Source organism: Sciurus vulgaris (genome assembly GCF_902686455.1).
Source record: "Sciurus vulgaris genome assembly, chromosome: 2".
Lineage (NCBI taxonomy): Eukaryota > Metazoa > Chordata > Mammalia > Rodentia > Sciuridae > Sciurus > Sciurus vulgaris.
The window spans coordinates 64,055,511-64,071,511 of NC_136462.1; positions in this window are offsets into that span (position 1 = coordinate 64,055,511).

Here is a 16,001-nt window from a genome sequence, read left to right on the forward strand (position 1 = left end):
GCAGCAAAAACACACACAGAGCCTTCCAATGCAGTTGCCAAGACAAAGGGAGTATTAAGCCCCTAGCATGTCAGCCTTCTTACTCTATAAATTTTATGTTATCCATTCTCCTTTAATCTGCATAGAGTTTTTGGCCCATTTGCCACCATATGATTCATGCTGATCTTTTCTAAGCATATTCTTAACAATGTTTGCTAAAAACAAATACATTCAACGTTCTATATCTATGATTTCCACATCCATGGACTCAACCAACCATAGAATGAAAATAGAATTCTGGAGGAAAAAAAATCCTTCTCTATAGAATATGCAGAGTTTTGTTTTTTTTTTGCCATCATTCCTTAAGCAACAAAGTATAACTATTTACATAACAGCCACAATATACGAAGGGTTGTAAGTAATCTAGAGATGATTTAATATGTACAGGAGGATGTATGTATGCTAAACTATTTTTTTATTAAAAATTATAAATTTACATAGGGCAATGTTGTTTGATTCATTGTTATTTTTTCCCTTCCCCCCCATCCCTCCCACCCCTCTTTTCCCTCTATACAGTCCTTCCTTCTTCCATTCTTACCACCCTCCTTATCCCTAACCCTAAACCTAACCCTAACCCTAACCCTAACGCTAACCCCTCCTACCCCCCATTATATGTCCTCATCCGCTTATCAGCGAGATCATTCGTCCTTTAGGTTTTTGAGATTGGCTTATCTCACTTAGCATGAAAGTCTCTAATTTCATCCATTTGCCTGCAAATGCCATAATTTTATCATTCTTCATGGCAGAGTAATATTCCATTGTATACATATGCCACAGTTTCTTTATCCATTCATCAACTGAAGGGCATCTAGGTTGGTTCCACAATCTGGCTATGGTGAATTGAGAAGCTATGATCATTGATGTGGCTGTATCTCTGTAGTATGCTGATTTTAAGTCCTTTGGGTATAGGCCAAGGAGTGGGATAGCTGGGTCAAATGGTGGTTCCATTCCAAGCTTTCTGAGGAATCTCCATACTGCTTTCCAGAGTAGCTGCACTAATTTGAAACCCCACCAACAATGTATGAGTGTACCTTTTTCCCCACATCCTCGCCAACACCTATTGTTGTTTGTGTTCTTGATAATCGCCATTCTAATTGGGGTGAGATGAAATATTAGGGTAGTTTTGATTTGCATTTCTCTTATTACTAGAGATGTTGAACATTTTTCCATATGATTGTTGATTGCTTGTAGATCTTCTTCTGTGAAGTGTCTATTCATTTCCTTGGCCCATTTGTCAACTGGATTATTTGAATTCTTGGAGTAGAGTTTTTTGAGTTCTTTATAGATTCTGGAGATTAGTGCTCCATCTGAAGTATGATTGGCAAAGATATTCTCCCACTCTGTAGGCTCTTTCTTCGCATTGCTGATAGTTTCCTTTGCTGAGAGAAAGCTTTTTAGTTTGAATCTATCCCAGTTATTGATTCTTGCTTTTATTTCTTGTGCTATGGGAGTCCTGTTAAGGAAGTCTGATCCTAAGCCAACAAGTTGAAGGTTTGGACCTACTTTTTCTTCTATAAGATGCAGGGTCTCTGGTCTGATTCCGAGGTCCTTGATCCATTGTGAGTTGAGTTTTGTGCAGGGTGAGAGATAGGGGTTTAATTTCATTCTGTTGCATATGGATTTCCAGTTTTCCCAACACCATATGTTGAAGAGGCTATCTTTTCTCCATTGCATATTTTTGGCACCTTTGTCTAGTATGAGAAAATTGTATTTATTTGGGTTTGTGTCCATGTCCTCTATTCTGTACCATTGATCTACCTGTCTATTTTTGTTACTATTGCTTTGTAATACAGTTGGAGATCTGGTATTGTGATACCCCCTGCTTTGCTCTTTCTACTGAGGATTGCTTTAGCTATTCTGGGTTTCTTATTCTTCCAGATGAATTTCATAATTGCTTGCTCTATTTCTGTAAGGTACACCATTGGGATTTTAATTGGAATTGTATTGAATCTGTATAGCACTTTTGGTAGTATGGCCATTTTGACAATATTAATTCTGCCTACCCAAGAACATGGGAGATCTTTCCATCTTCTAAGGTTTTCTTTAATTTCTTTCTTTAGTGTTCTGTTGTTCTCATTTTATAGAAGGGACTTGAGTATCTGCAGATTTTGTTATCCACGGGGGCTTCTAGGACAAATTCTATCTCCCTACAGATAGAGGGGCAACAATACTCCTGCTGTGTCAGGAAAACCAGAAATTAAACAACCAATTTATAATATTAAAGATATTTGTATTGCTTTCCACAAAAATAAATGTAGCCTATAAAGTCAATTGTACCGGTACATAAGACAAAAGTGTCTTTATTTTTTGTAGAAGCCCTGTTCTTAATAGAGCTTTTTAAATTATTTAATTTTTTCCTATCTCTTCACTAAAAGCAGTTTCCTAAAACTTTTAATCTAAACAACACAAGTGTAGGTCAAGTGTGGTGGTGCCCACCTATAATCCCAGCAACTCAGGAGGCTGAGGCAGGGGATTCACAAGTTCATGGCCAGTCTGGGCAATTTAATAAGACCGTGTCTCAAAATTTTAAATAAAGGGGGGAGGGGACTGGAGATGTAACTCAGTGATCAAGTGTCCCTGGGTTTAATTCTCAGTTCAAAAATAAAAAGAGAGTACAACAAAATTAAGAGTTGGCTTTTTGTAAAGATAAACAAAATCAATAAACCCTTAGCTACTCTAAAAAAAGAGGGCAGACTCAAAATTGGAAGTGAAAGAGGAGACACCACTTCAGATAACACAGAATTACAAAGGCTCACAAAAGACACTTGTGAATGATTAAATGCTAACAGATTGGACAACTTGGCAAAATGGATAAATTCATGGAAACATATAACTTGCTAAGACTAAATTATGAAGAAGTGGGAAATAAGAACAGGACAATAATGTGTAAAGAGGTTGAATCAGTAAGTGAAATTCTACAAAGAAAAAATGGCTTAGTGGCTGCATTTTACCAAACATTTAAAGGAGAATTAATATCAATCTATACTAAACTCTTCCAAAAAACTGAAGAAAAAGGAGTACTTCAAAAAAATTTTATGAAACCAACCAAAACACTACAAAAACCAGGCAAAAAATACTACAAGAAAAGTAAACTACAGGTCAGTATCACATAGACACAAAAGTCCCCAATAAAATAGTAAGAAATTGTTTTCAAAATATAATAAAAGTATCATTCATCCCTGGGATGCAAGGTTGGTTTAATACATGCAAATCATAATTGTGTTTCACCATAGAACAGAACAAAGGACAAAAACTATATGATCATCTCAATAGATGATAAAAGAAGTATTAGCAAATTCAACATCCTATTATGATAAACCAAAATCCCTCTCAACAAATCTGGTATTGAAGAAATATAATTCAACAAGATAAGCACCGTGTACGACAACCCCTCCACTAGCATCATGCTCAGTGGTGAAAAGTTGAAGATTTTTTCCTCCAAGACCAGGAGGATGCTCACCTTCTGTACTTGTGTTCAACACAGTACTAGAAGTCCTGTCTATGGCAATTATTCAACATGAAGAAAAGGCATTCATATAAGAAAATATGAAATAAAATTGTCTCTTTTTGCACACAATATAATCTTATATATAGAAAGCCCTAAAGATTCCACCAAAAAACTATTAGAACGATAATGAATTCAGTAAATTTGCAGGATACAAGTAAACATAAAAAAAAAATCAATGGCATTTCTATACAATGAAAAAGAACTATCTGAAAAATAAATTAAGAAAACAATTCTATTTAAAATTGCAGTAAAACGAAATTTGTAGGGGTAAATTTGTCAAGAAAGTGAAAGCTCTATATACTAAAAACCACAAAACATTGATGAAAGAAACTGACGATGACCCAAATTAATGGAAAGATGCCTGTTGTGTTATTTAGCTTCCTTTCACAATGACGAAAATACCTGACAAAAATAACTTATAGAAGAAAAAGTTTATTTTGAGTTCATGGTTTCAGAGATCTTAGTCCATGGTTGGGCAACTCCATTACTCTGGGTCCAAGGTGAGGCAGAACATCATGGTAGCTGGATGTGGTGAAGGAAAGATGTTTAGCTCTTGGCAGCCAGGAATCAGATAAATAGTACAAGGAACCAGGGAAAATATATATAATCCCCAAGTCATGCCCACAGTGACCTATTTCCTCCAGTCATGTCCCACCTCCCTAGTTATTACCCAGTAACCCGTTCAATTTATTAGTTCATCATGTAGATGAATCCACTGATTAGATTATAGCTCTCATAATCAAATAATTTTTCCTCCTGCATTAATATATGAGCTTTTGATGGGGGAAATACCTCATATGCAAATCATAAAACCTATACTCATGGATTAGAAGAATTAATATTGTTGAAATGTCCACGCTACCCAAAACAATCCACAGATTTAGTGTAACTCCTATCTAAATTTCAATAGCAGTTTTCAAAAAATTATAAAAAGTAGTTTTAAAATTTGTATGGAAGCACAAAACATCCCAAATAGCAAAGCAATCTTAAATAGAACAAAGCTGGAGGTATAATACTAGATTTCAAAAAATATTACAAAGATATGGTAATCTACACAGCCTGGTTCTGGCATGAAAACAGACACATCAACCAATAGAATAAGATAGAGTACCCAGAAATAAGTCCACACATCTACAATTGATTGATTTTTTTTTTTTTGATCCATATGCCAAGAATGCACAATGGGGAAAAGATACTCTCTTTGGTAAATGATATTGAGAAAACTGGATATCCACATATAGAAGGATGACAATGAACCATTATGTCAGTCCTCATACAAGAATCAACTCAAAACGGATTAAAGAAATTAACACAAAACCTTAACCTATAAAATGATTAAGAGAAAACTCCATAACTTTGATATAGGGAGAGATTTCCTGGATACAACTCCCAAAGTGCAAACAACCAAAGCAAAGATAGATCATGGAATTTCATCAAATTAAAAAGCACAGCAGAGGAAACAACAGAGTAAAGAGATAACCCATGAAATAGGAGAAAATGCTTGAAAATTATATATCAGATGAGGGATTAATATCCAAAATATACAAGAAACTCATACTACTCAGTAACAAGAAAGAAAGTAAAATTTAAAAATGGGCAAAGGACTTGAACAAATATTTCTCAAAAGAAGACATACAAATGACCAACAGGTATATGAAAAAAGTGTTCAACATTACTAATAATCAGAAAAGTGCAAATTATAATTATAATGAGATATCACCTCACACCTGTTAGAATAGCCATTAACAAAACTATGACAGATAAATGTTGGGGGTATGTAGAGAAAAGAGAACCCCTACATACTGTTGGTGGCATTGCATATTAGTACAACCATTTTGGAAAACTGTATGGAGGCGCCTTAAAAAACTAAAAATAGAATTAACATATGATCCAGCAATCCCACTACTTGGTATATACCTGAAGGAATTGAACTTAGTATACCAAAGAGATATCTGCAATATCTTGTTGTTGCAGCGTTATTCAGAATAGCCAAGACATGTAAACAACCCGTCTTCATCAACAGAGAGGTGGATTTTTTAAATGTGCTGTATAGCCCCATTGGAAAACCATTCAGTCATAAAAACAAAGGAAATTCTGTCAATTGCAACAACATGGATGAACCTGGATGACATTATGTTGAGTAAAATAATTCAGGCACACAAACACCAAGACCATATGGTCTCAATGACTTGTGGAATTAGAAAGGTTAAATTAAAAATAGAGAGTAGAATGGTGGTTACCAGGGGCTGAACTGAGGTGATGGATGGGTGAGATAGTATTTAGCCATAATCTAAAAAGTATTATTATGATTTTGTTTGCTGTTCTTTATAAAACAAAGGTTTTCTGTTGTTGTTAATTCCTATATCTTTCCCTTTTTCAGTCATGACATCTTTGGAGACTGGAAAGAACTTTGGCCTAGAATTCAGAAGTCTTGAATTTTAAGCCCAATTTTTGTTTTAAATAGTTATGTGATTTGGGGTCTCTTACTTTTAGTTTTCATGTCTTAGCTATAAAATGAAGGTATAATCCCACATAATTACTGAATTCCCTTCAAGGACTATATTCAATGACACTCATTTTATAGGTCCATAATTTACCACTGCAAAGAAAATTACAAATAAAATTTTTTATTTGATGCGGTCAAAATTACTTCAATTCATTACATCTCTAGGAATTCTGTTCTTTCTCCATGTAATCAAAAGTGAAAGCAGCCTGAAGGATATAAAAGAAGAATGCATCATCATTATCATGATTAAACAGAGAAAAGCCCAGAGCTGGCTTTGCTGCTATGGAAATCACAAATTAAAACTTTGTTGTGGACATTCATAAACCGTAGCCATTTCCCATAGGATGGTCCTAGTAGTGATTATTGATCATCTCATGTAGAAAAAAAAAGACATGTCTGTTTTAGTTAATATTGGTTTTATCAGTCAGTTCCTGATTGTAAGCATTCAGCTATCAAAAGGGAATAATTTGGAAGAATATTCTGGGTCTCATAGGATCAAGCTTGAAAAGCAGACAAAATACACAAAAGTCTGGGGTCTGCACAACACAAGCAGGATTCATGTCCTTTCACAGGAAAAATCTGGTCCTTGAGACTGCTTTGTAACCAATCTGAGCCCAAAACATTCTTTCCACATGAACCCCTCACATAAAAGTCCTAGAAACAAATACCTCCCACTCCTGGCTAAACCAGGAATTCAGACCTCCGATTAGAAACCAGAAGTGGGAGTGGAAGTCAGGGAATACACATCATTCCTAGATTCTACACACCAGAAAAGTTTCACAGGAGGGAGAGGTATAGGGGAGTGATAACTACTCCACAACAAAAAAACAAAAGCAGGAACAGATTATATATTGTTCAAAATATTAATATAAGAAAGCAAATTATGCATTAATATGTTTGCTGAATGCATTAGGTGGGAAATGATAATCACAAGGTTCAAAGCAATTGCAAATATTTTAACATGACCTTGAATTTTGTTTTCATTATATAGGTAACAACTGAATGAATTCTTTAAGTAAAAAGTCAAATGTTATTTAAATACCCAGACTAAAAATTAAAAATTCCCAATCTTGATCCCCTTCCCAAAGGTGACCACCTCTATATATTTGTTGAATTTTTCTATTGACAAATCTATGCAAGTTAAAATATCATACAGATTTATCAATTTATAAAAGAAAATACCATTTATATACACCCATATACTTATACATATGCACAAATGTGAAACAACATATTGTGTATGTAGGTAGGGTTTGTTTGCTTTTTCATGAAAAATATATATTGAAGATTTCCCCATACAAATCCATATAAATATCCCATATTGCTTTTAACCATTATCTAGCATTACATTATCTACTACATACCACATTCAATTATTCCTGTATTGGTAGATATTTAAATTGATTCCAAAGTCTTAATTCAAATCTGAACAAAGCAGTATACTATTTTAAAGTATTTGGCAGGGAGTTTGTGTACCCCCCCCCCCTTAAAATGAAACATTATATGGGGTGGGTATTACCAAAACTGTATTTTTCTCTGTAGCATGATTATTACTTTTCTGAATTATTTATCGCCTACAAAGCGGGGGCGGGGGGGATTCCTCATTTTAAATCTGATTGCAGATTGAACTAGTTAGGATGATTTTTGCTGTAACAGATCCAACAACTACAACAAAGCAGATAAAACAATGAAGGAATTCATTGCCTGACAACAAGAAATTCAGAGGTAGTCAGGCAAAGTAATCCCAATGGCTCAGCAGGCTGAGGCAGGTGGAGCACAAGCTCAAAGCTAGCCTCAGTAAATGAGTGAGGCTGTAAGCAATTTAGAGACCCTGTCTCTAAATTTAAAATTTAAAAGAGCTAGGGATGTGGCTTAGTGGTTAAGTGTCCCTGGGTTCAAACTCTGGTACCAAAAAAAAAAAAAAAGAAAAAGAAAAGAAAGAAAGAAATGAATAAATAAACAAATTCAGAGGTAGGTTTCAGGAGCAGGGCAATATCAATATGAACCCAGTGGACCCAGTGGTTTCTCAACTCACCTGCCTTACCCAAGCAGGTCCACTTGGCCCTTTGTTCTGCCATGATAGCAAGATGGCTGAAGCAGCTCCATGTTTTCTTCCTCACGCAACAATAAAATCAAGAAGAGAAGCACAAATCATTGTTTTACATACCCCTGTTTTAAGATTTAAAATAATTTTTCCAAAGAATCCCCTAATGATCTCTCACTTCTACTTAATTGGCCAACGTAGTGCCACATACTCACCTCACACCAATCACTGGCAAGAGGACAGGATAGCCACAACTGTCTTGGACTAAAAAACCTGCACAATCCCCACCCTCACTGCCAGAGAAGAGGCTGGAAAACAGATGGCCACCCAACACCTGATCAAACAGTGGACTTCACAGCAAGGAAGCAAGTGAAATACAGGAATTGATTGTTCTATGAACAATGGTTGCCACAACACCAAGAAAATTCCTGAAAGTCATTACTAGTTCAAGTAATTAATTTCTCCTGTCCTCAATTTCATGGTTGCAAATGTATATGAAAGTGACACTTCTATAACCAAGCCACACATGACCTAGGAGAAAAATGGGAAGATAAATACTCAACTTCAGACAACAATTACAGGCAAGAGATGAAATTTCCCCCTTTTCTCTATCCCTCTCTTTCTCATCTTCCTTTTAATTTCTCCTACCTCATGAGCATCTACTTCTGAAAAATAATCTTGAAGAATGAAAATATCATGTTTGAAATAACAGCTCTTCCTAACAATATATAACAAATGTATGTGTCTGTATTTACACATGCACACATGTGTATCTGCATGTATATGTTTGCAACTTTTATGTTGCAAAGCTCTTAGAAAATATAGACAAACAAAAAGAAAAGATGTTTAAATCACCCAAAGTTCTCTCATTTTGCAGCTAAAAACTTCTTTTCACATCAATGCTTCTTTATTCCAGTAAGCAAAATCATGGCAACGCAGGTTTTATGTTACCTCAGTGACTCAGTTTTCAATATCATTCTGAAGGCTCACTATTAAAAATATTAAAGTATCTTCTTTATCAAAACTTCTGCATGAGTTTCATCACAATGCAATGGAAAAATCAAAGTAAATCAAATGGAACACAAATGCTCCCACTGTAAACAGCAATGCTGGCACCCCTTCCTCTAACACTGCGCTAGAAAGTTATTATAAAATACACCACAATATAAGTTCTGACTCATGAATTTTATCACCCAATCAACAAAGATAACAGCCTTCCCCAGAGCAGCTGTATCTTTAACCCAGATGTTCTACTGGCATTCATTCTTTCTGGGCCACTCTGGAATTGACTGGCACCTTTTCTCCAACCCATTTTATTGCCAATCCACAATCAATCCAGCAATGATGTGGCATTAAACAGGAATGATACCCAACAGCACTCTGAAAATGGAAATGAGAGTCTTCATTACTTTAGAAAATCCAAGACTACATATTAACATTATCTGCAATAATTTCACTCCCTGATTAAGTAAATGACTAAACAAGTATTCATCACCATATTATTCGGGCCATTTGCTTTCATCATTTCCTCTGGTTAAAAGTAATCATGGGTTCTTTCACTCTCAGGCTTTAAAAGTTAGAGAAACTTAGATCAAGACAAATAATGCTCAGTCCACACTGAAATCTAGGAAAAGAATTCCCTGTGGCCAATTGTGTAGTCCTAAGTGGCACAATATGATTAGGGGATTGTGGAGAGACAGTAGATAATGCTGCTGGAAAAGGCCTTGGCCCAGTTATAACAAGAGAAGTGGTGTCATTGAATAATCCTGCCAACTACTGACATGTGTTCATGGACCATGTCCTTGTCAGAGCTACACTGTGAGGGCATTTAAAATAAAGATATGCAAACGTGACACCCTGGAGTCAATACATCCTATCTTCACTCAAACACAACATGAATCATTTTGAAAATTATAAAAGAGAGAGAGATAGAGAGGGAGAGAGAGAGAGACAGACAGACAGACAGACAGACTGTGAAGTGGGGACAAGGGAAACAGGCAGAGTTAATGGAATCTACTTTATTGGGAAACAGGCAGAGTTAATGGAATCTATTGAAGTGGCAAAAAGATAAGTACTTCTTAAAATCCTTTATGTGATAATCTATTGCCATGGTATTAAAACTAATAAATGATGATAAAATATAGTGTTGTCAACCATTAAATAAGCTTTATAAATAAGAGTTATATAATAATTACACACATGTTTATATACATGGGGACTGTTCTCAGAGTCAAATTTGGTGTGTGGTATTACAGGGTTTTCTGTAACTCACACCTCACAGCAAGACAGATCTTTTAACGTCAGAAACCAAATGTGAGATTTCCAATTCTTAAACATAAATGTGCCACTTGGAACCTGAATTTAAATTGTGTATTATTCTTCTTGGTTCAACAACTTGATTATTTTTATATATAAATTTAAGGTAAAAAGGCACCTGGGTATATTTAGAGTAGCCTGCAGCTAGAGTCCAACTATCACAGACAGAATTATGGCCTTTGACTGGGGAAGACAGAACTTTCAGAGGACAGGAGGTCAGCAATAGCATGTCCCTAAGCACTGCTCCAGGAAGTCACTGAGTCCTGGAAGCAATGGCTGGTGTCTTAACACCCTGGAAGTTTTCCCAGACTACTCAGTTAAAGCACAATTTATGTCCTTGTTCATATATATCTCCTTGCTATCATGGAAGATGGGAGCAAGGGAGGACAGTATGTTTGCTTTGCTTTTCAGGCAACAGTGTAATACTTTATTCATTCATCCTGGCATCCAACAAATATCCATTGAGTATTTACAATGTACCCCGCATTGTATTAGATGCTAGAGATACAATGGCAAAGGAAAACAAATAATCCCATGTCTTCAGGGTGTTTAAGGCTTAATGAGTAAGAATGACATTAATCAGATAATCACATGAATAAATGTAATATTGTCACCATGATAAATGCTGCCAATGAAAAGTCTATTGTGCTATCAGAGCATACAAGAAAGAAATTCAGCAGAGCCCAGGAAATAAGTCAGGACTTCCCTGGAGCAGAGACAATTGAAATCAAATGTGAAAAATGATTAAAAATTATTGAGTAAAGGAAAAAAAGGAGATCATTCTATATACTGAGAATAATATATGCAAAGGGATTGCATATATTACCTGCTAGGGATTGGTAGGTCAGTATGTCTGAAGCAGAGAGAGGAAGGACAGGCTATTACAGGATGAACTTGAATAATTAGGGAAAGGTCCACAATACAGGGCCTCCTTCACCATCCGAGGGGCTTATGTTTAGGGCCATATAGAGAAAATTGAGCCAAACGTACTTTGAAAGGGGATAACATGGATGCTTATTAAAGAAACAAAAGTCGATACATTTTGATTTGCTCATATTATGTGCAAGGACCCATGCTATGTTCTGAAGACGTCAAAGGACTACATCATCTGTGTCCAGGATACATATGCAGTCCAGCTAATGAATAGTGAAATATATTTCATATTGTGAAAGAACATCTCTAAATAATACAGAGATTTACTGAAGGAAGATACGTAAGATGACAAAAGGGAATGAAATCTAGGAAAAATTTAATAGAAAAAGGTGGATGAATGGTCAAAATAGAATTTTTACCAAAAGAAATAAATGGGGTTGGGTTGGTATTATTGACAAAGTTATCAATGAGAGCACAAATTAAATTAAACATCAAAAATGTACCCTCACCATCATCTATGTGAAAAAACAGCAGAAACTTCAGTTAGGTTCTGATATAAGTAGCTCACAAAAACAGTGCAACATAGCAGCCTCACACTTTTGTACACTGCTCTGCACTTCCACTACTTGTTAATTTATGATCTCAATAGACCTCTAAAATAATACCAGTGGAAAAGTAGGGAAGGCTTAGCAATACTAACCTACAGAGGATAAATAATTTGATTAAGAACAACTAGGATTAAAACAGATTACAAATTCTCACTATTTCTCTGATTCACAAATTTCAGTCATTTGGAATCCATGTCCATGAACTTGCCTATGCATATCACTTCACCCTCATATGCTTAAAGTTTATCTTTTAATCAAATTACTTCTTTTCCTCAAAAAGTTTTAAAGAAAATTTTATATCCATCTGTTTTAGTCAGCTATTTAACTGCTGTGACAAAATGGTCTGATCCGCACAATTATAGAGGAGGAAAGGTTTATATGAGGGCTCACAGTTTCAGAGATCTTAGTCCATAGAAGGCTGACTCCATTCCTCAGGGCTTGAGGTGAGGCAGAACATCATGGCGGAGAAGGTGGCAGAAGGAAGCAGCTCACATCATCAGGAAGCAGAGAGACTCCACTCTCCAGATAAAAAAGATATAAGATATACCCCATAGCCATGCTCCAATTCCCACCTCCTCTAACCACATCCTAGCACTTCAGTTAGTCCCATCTGGGATTAATTCACTGATTGGGTTAAGACTCTTAAAACACAATCATTTCTCCTCTGACCCTTTCCTCATTGTCTCACATGTGAGCTTTTGGGGGACACCTCACATCCAAACCATAACACTGTCCTGTAAATGAAGAAACAACATTGTCTGTCACAGGGAACTATTCAAGTCAACATTCCTCAAATCAAAGACTTCTGAATACTACTGTCTTTTAAAGAGCCTAAAGCATCAACATTTCATTGCTAGAAAGCAAATTTGGAAGATATTGGAAATGTGTTGAAATACATACTGATGAGGATATGGAAAAATGGAAACATTCACAGGTACCCTTGGTGGGTCAGAGTAGAAGTTGAAATGACTATTTGGGAGAGCAATTTGATAATGTTTACTGTATATGTACAAAGGTACATAATATACATATTATAGTACAAATGTATATAACATAAATAGGTATAATTGTTTACATATTATGTACATAATTTTAAAATATTTATTTATTTGTAAACATTATCTTAAACCCTTATACTTCATCTATATACCCTAGAACAGGGTATATGTGGTGTGGTAGTACAAACATGACCATAGATAATAAGTAAGTAAATGAACATATCTTAACTCCAACAAAACTTTATAGACAGTAAAATTTGAATGAATTTCATGTAATTTTATGTACCATGAAATATAAGTCTTTTGAATTTTTTTTTAAATTCATTCTTGGTTCCATGACTATATAAAACAGATGGAAGATGGGATCTGGGCCCCGGGCTCCAAATTTGTTGACCCTGCCCCAGTAAAATTCATCTTCATATGGATAAGGAGAAAGTTGCAACTGCAGGATGTTCACTGAGGCATCTTTTTAATAGCAGCATTAGTTTGAATTCCCAAGAACAGAGTCTGAAATAAAGATTGGAGTGCATGTCATTTACCCCAAGAAAAGGAATGGGAAAGTGAAGAAGTAAGAGGGAAAGGCAGGAAGTCCCAGGCGGCACCATCGACAAATTACCACCATGGAATCAGAGGCAACCACTGGTGGGGAACAGAACTCAGCATTCTCTTACAAAAGATGTGACCAGAACTGGGACACTTAACCCACCGCCTCAAATGAAGCTGCTTCAGGTTCACCAGCTTTTTGAATTGCACTACACATGTGCTCTGAGTGTGCTGGAAAAAAAACACCTCTAGTAGAGTCACATGTTGTCCACTAGAAGTCAGGTTCAGCCTGGAGAAGTGAGCTTCAAGGGTGTAAGGGCAAAAATGATAGCATCAACTAAATAGCAAACATTTATGAATGGGAGCCTGAAAATGGATACATTGTCATGTGCCCACAGAAATACTACACAACAGTTCAAATGGATATAGATCTATGTCAGTTAACATGCATACATTTCAATGTATTTGAAAATATGTGAGAAAAAATTTAAAATTGCACTATCATTATTGCAATATGCAACATTTTCATATGATTTTAAAGATGCAAAAGTACTAGCATATTCAGAATAGTAGGCATAGTTAGAGAATGGGGAGGAGAAAAAAAGGAAAGTTCTACATAGAACTTCAGCTTTACCTCTATGTCTAATGTTTTGTTTTAAAATCATGAAAGTTTGGGTGTAGATGCATGAATGTTCATTTTAATATTTTTATATTTACCTTTCATTTGAAATTTCATTTTAAAAAGTTTTAAAGAAATTTCTCAGTCTGTAAACTGTGTTGGTATTGTCAAAGAACTAAATTTCTAGAAAGAAGTGAAGTAGGTGTACAGAAAAAAAATAATAAAACCTAAAGAGTATTTGACATAGAAGTTTTTACTATTTAATTTGTATAGAAATGTCATAGACTTTGATAGAAAAGAATTGTATGGCTATGAAATATGAAAATAACTTTATGATACTATAGCTGTAAAGATTAAAGAAAACAGCTGGCAAAGTACCTTGAAAAGAGTAGGTATTATACAGTACAAACAGTATAATTACATACAGTATAATTATTACAAAAGTGCAGTGACATTTTGAAATGTTCAAATATTTGATGTTAGTTATTGAATATATATGGAAATTATTGCTTTTCTTTTTGTCTAAACAAAATAGAATTTCCTTTTTCTTCTTTTTCCTGTTCTGTCATGATAAGCAGGATTCTGGTTGTTGATGAAATTTAATGCATATTTTAATCATTTGCAAGTAGCTAAAGCTGAAACTTTCAAAAATAGCAAATATTGCTTGTGCTTTACCCACAGTTTATGCCAAGACTGACAGTAAAAATATGTCCAAAAAAATTCAAGCACTTACAATATTCCAGCATTGGGCTACGTGCTTTAAATAAAAAAAAAAAATCATTTAATTCTTATTACAACTCTGTTATGATGGGTGGAAGTGACTTACCAAAAAACATAAAGGTAGAACATGAGAAGCATTGTATTATAGCTCACTGATACAGCACTTATCCAATGTGTTAGTAACCAGAATACCTAACAAGAAAAACTTAGAGGAGGGAAGGTTATTTTGGCTCTTGGTTGCAGAGATTTAGTCCATGGTAGGGTGGCTCTATTGCTCTGGTCCCAAGGTAAAGCAGAACATTGCGGCTGAAGGGCATGGAAGAGGAGTGCTGCTCACCTCCTGGTGGCCAGGAAGTAGAGAAAAAGAGGAAAATGTACCTTTCCAGGGCACAACTTCAGACCTACCTCCTCCAGCTACGCCCCACCTACAGAAAGTTACCACCCAGTCCAGTTAAACTAGGATGGATTGATTAGGCCACAACTTCCACAATCCAATCATTCCACCTCTGAATATCTCTGCATTAATACAGGAGCTTTGGTGGGATGTCTCACATCCAAACCATAACACCCGGCACATGGGCACTAAGTTCCATCATCACCACCATAAAAAAAGAGAAAGAGAAGAAAAAAGAAAGGTAGGACATGAATGGCTTTGAAATGAGTCTTGTTAGGTCATTAAAAGCCTTTGCCTTTAGTCACTCTGCAGTGCAGTGTACCAAAAAAGGAAAAAAGAAAGAGAAAAATTCTAAGTTACATTCCACATAAAAAACAAAGCATCAAAGTTTATTTTAATATTTCTAAAACTAAATTGTAATTGACATATTTTAGAATTTTTTCAGTCATAAACACTCCATTATAAAACACTTTATTGTGGGCTAGGGAGATAGCTCAGTCGGTAGAGTGCTTGCCTTGTAAGCACAAGGCCCTGGGTTTGATCCCCAGCACCCCAAAACAATAAAAATAAAAAAATAAATAAAACACTTTATTGTAATAAGATTTAAAATATTTGGCATAATCCACTTTAACAGATCCCCTTGCACATTTAGAATGTCCACATGTTATACTATGCAGAGTCATAAAGCGATTTAGTACATTCCTTCCCAGCATGCACTTAATAGGTAGGTCATAAAGCAAGATTTGCTCTAAAAAAACAGTCATTCTGAAGTCTGAGGATGCAGCTCAGTGGTTGAATACCTGCCTAGCAAGTGAAGTCCTGCATTTGACTCC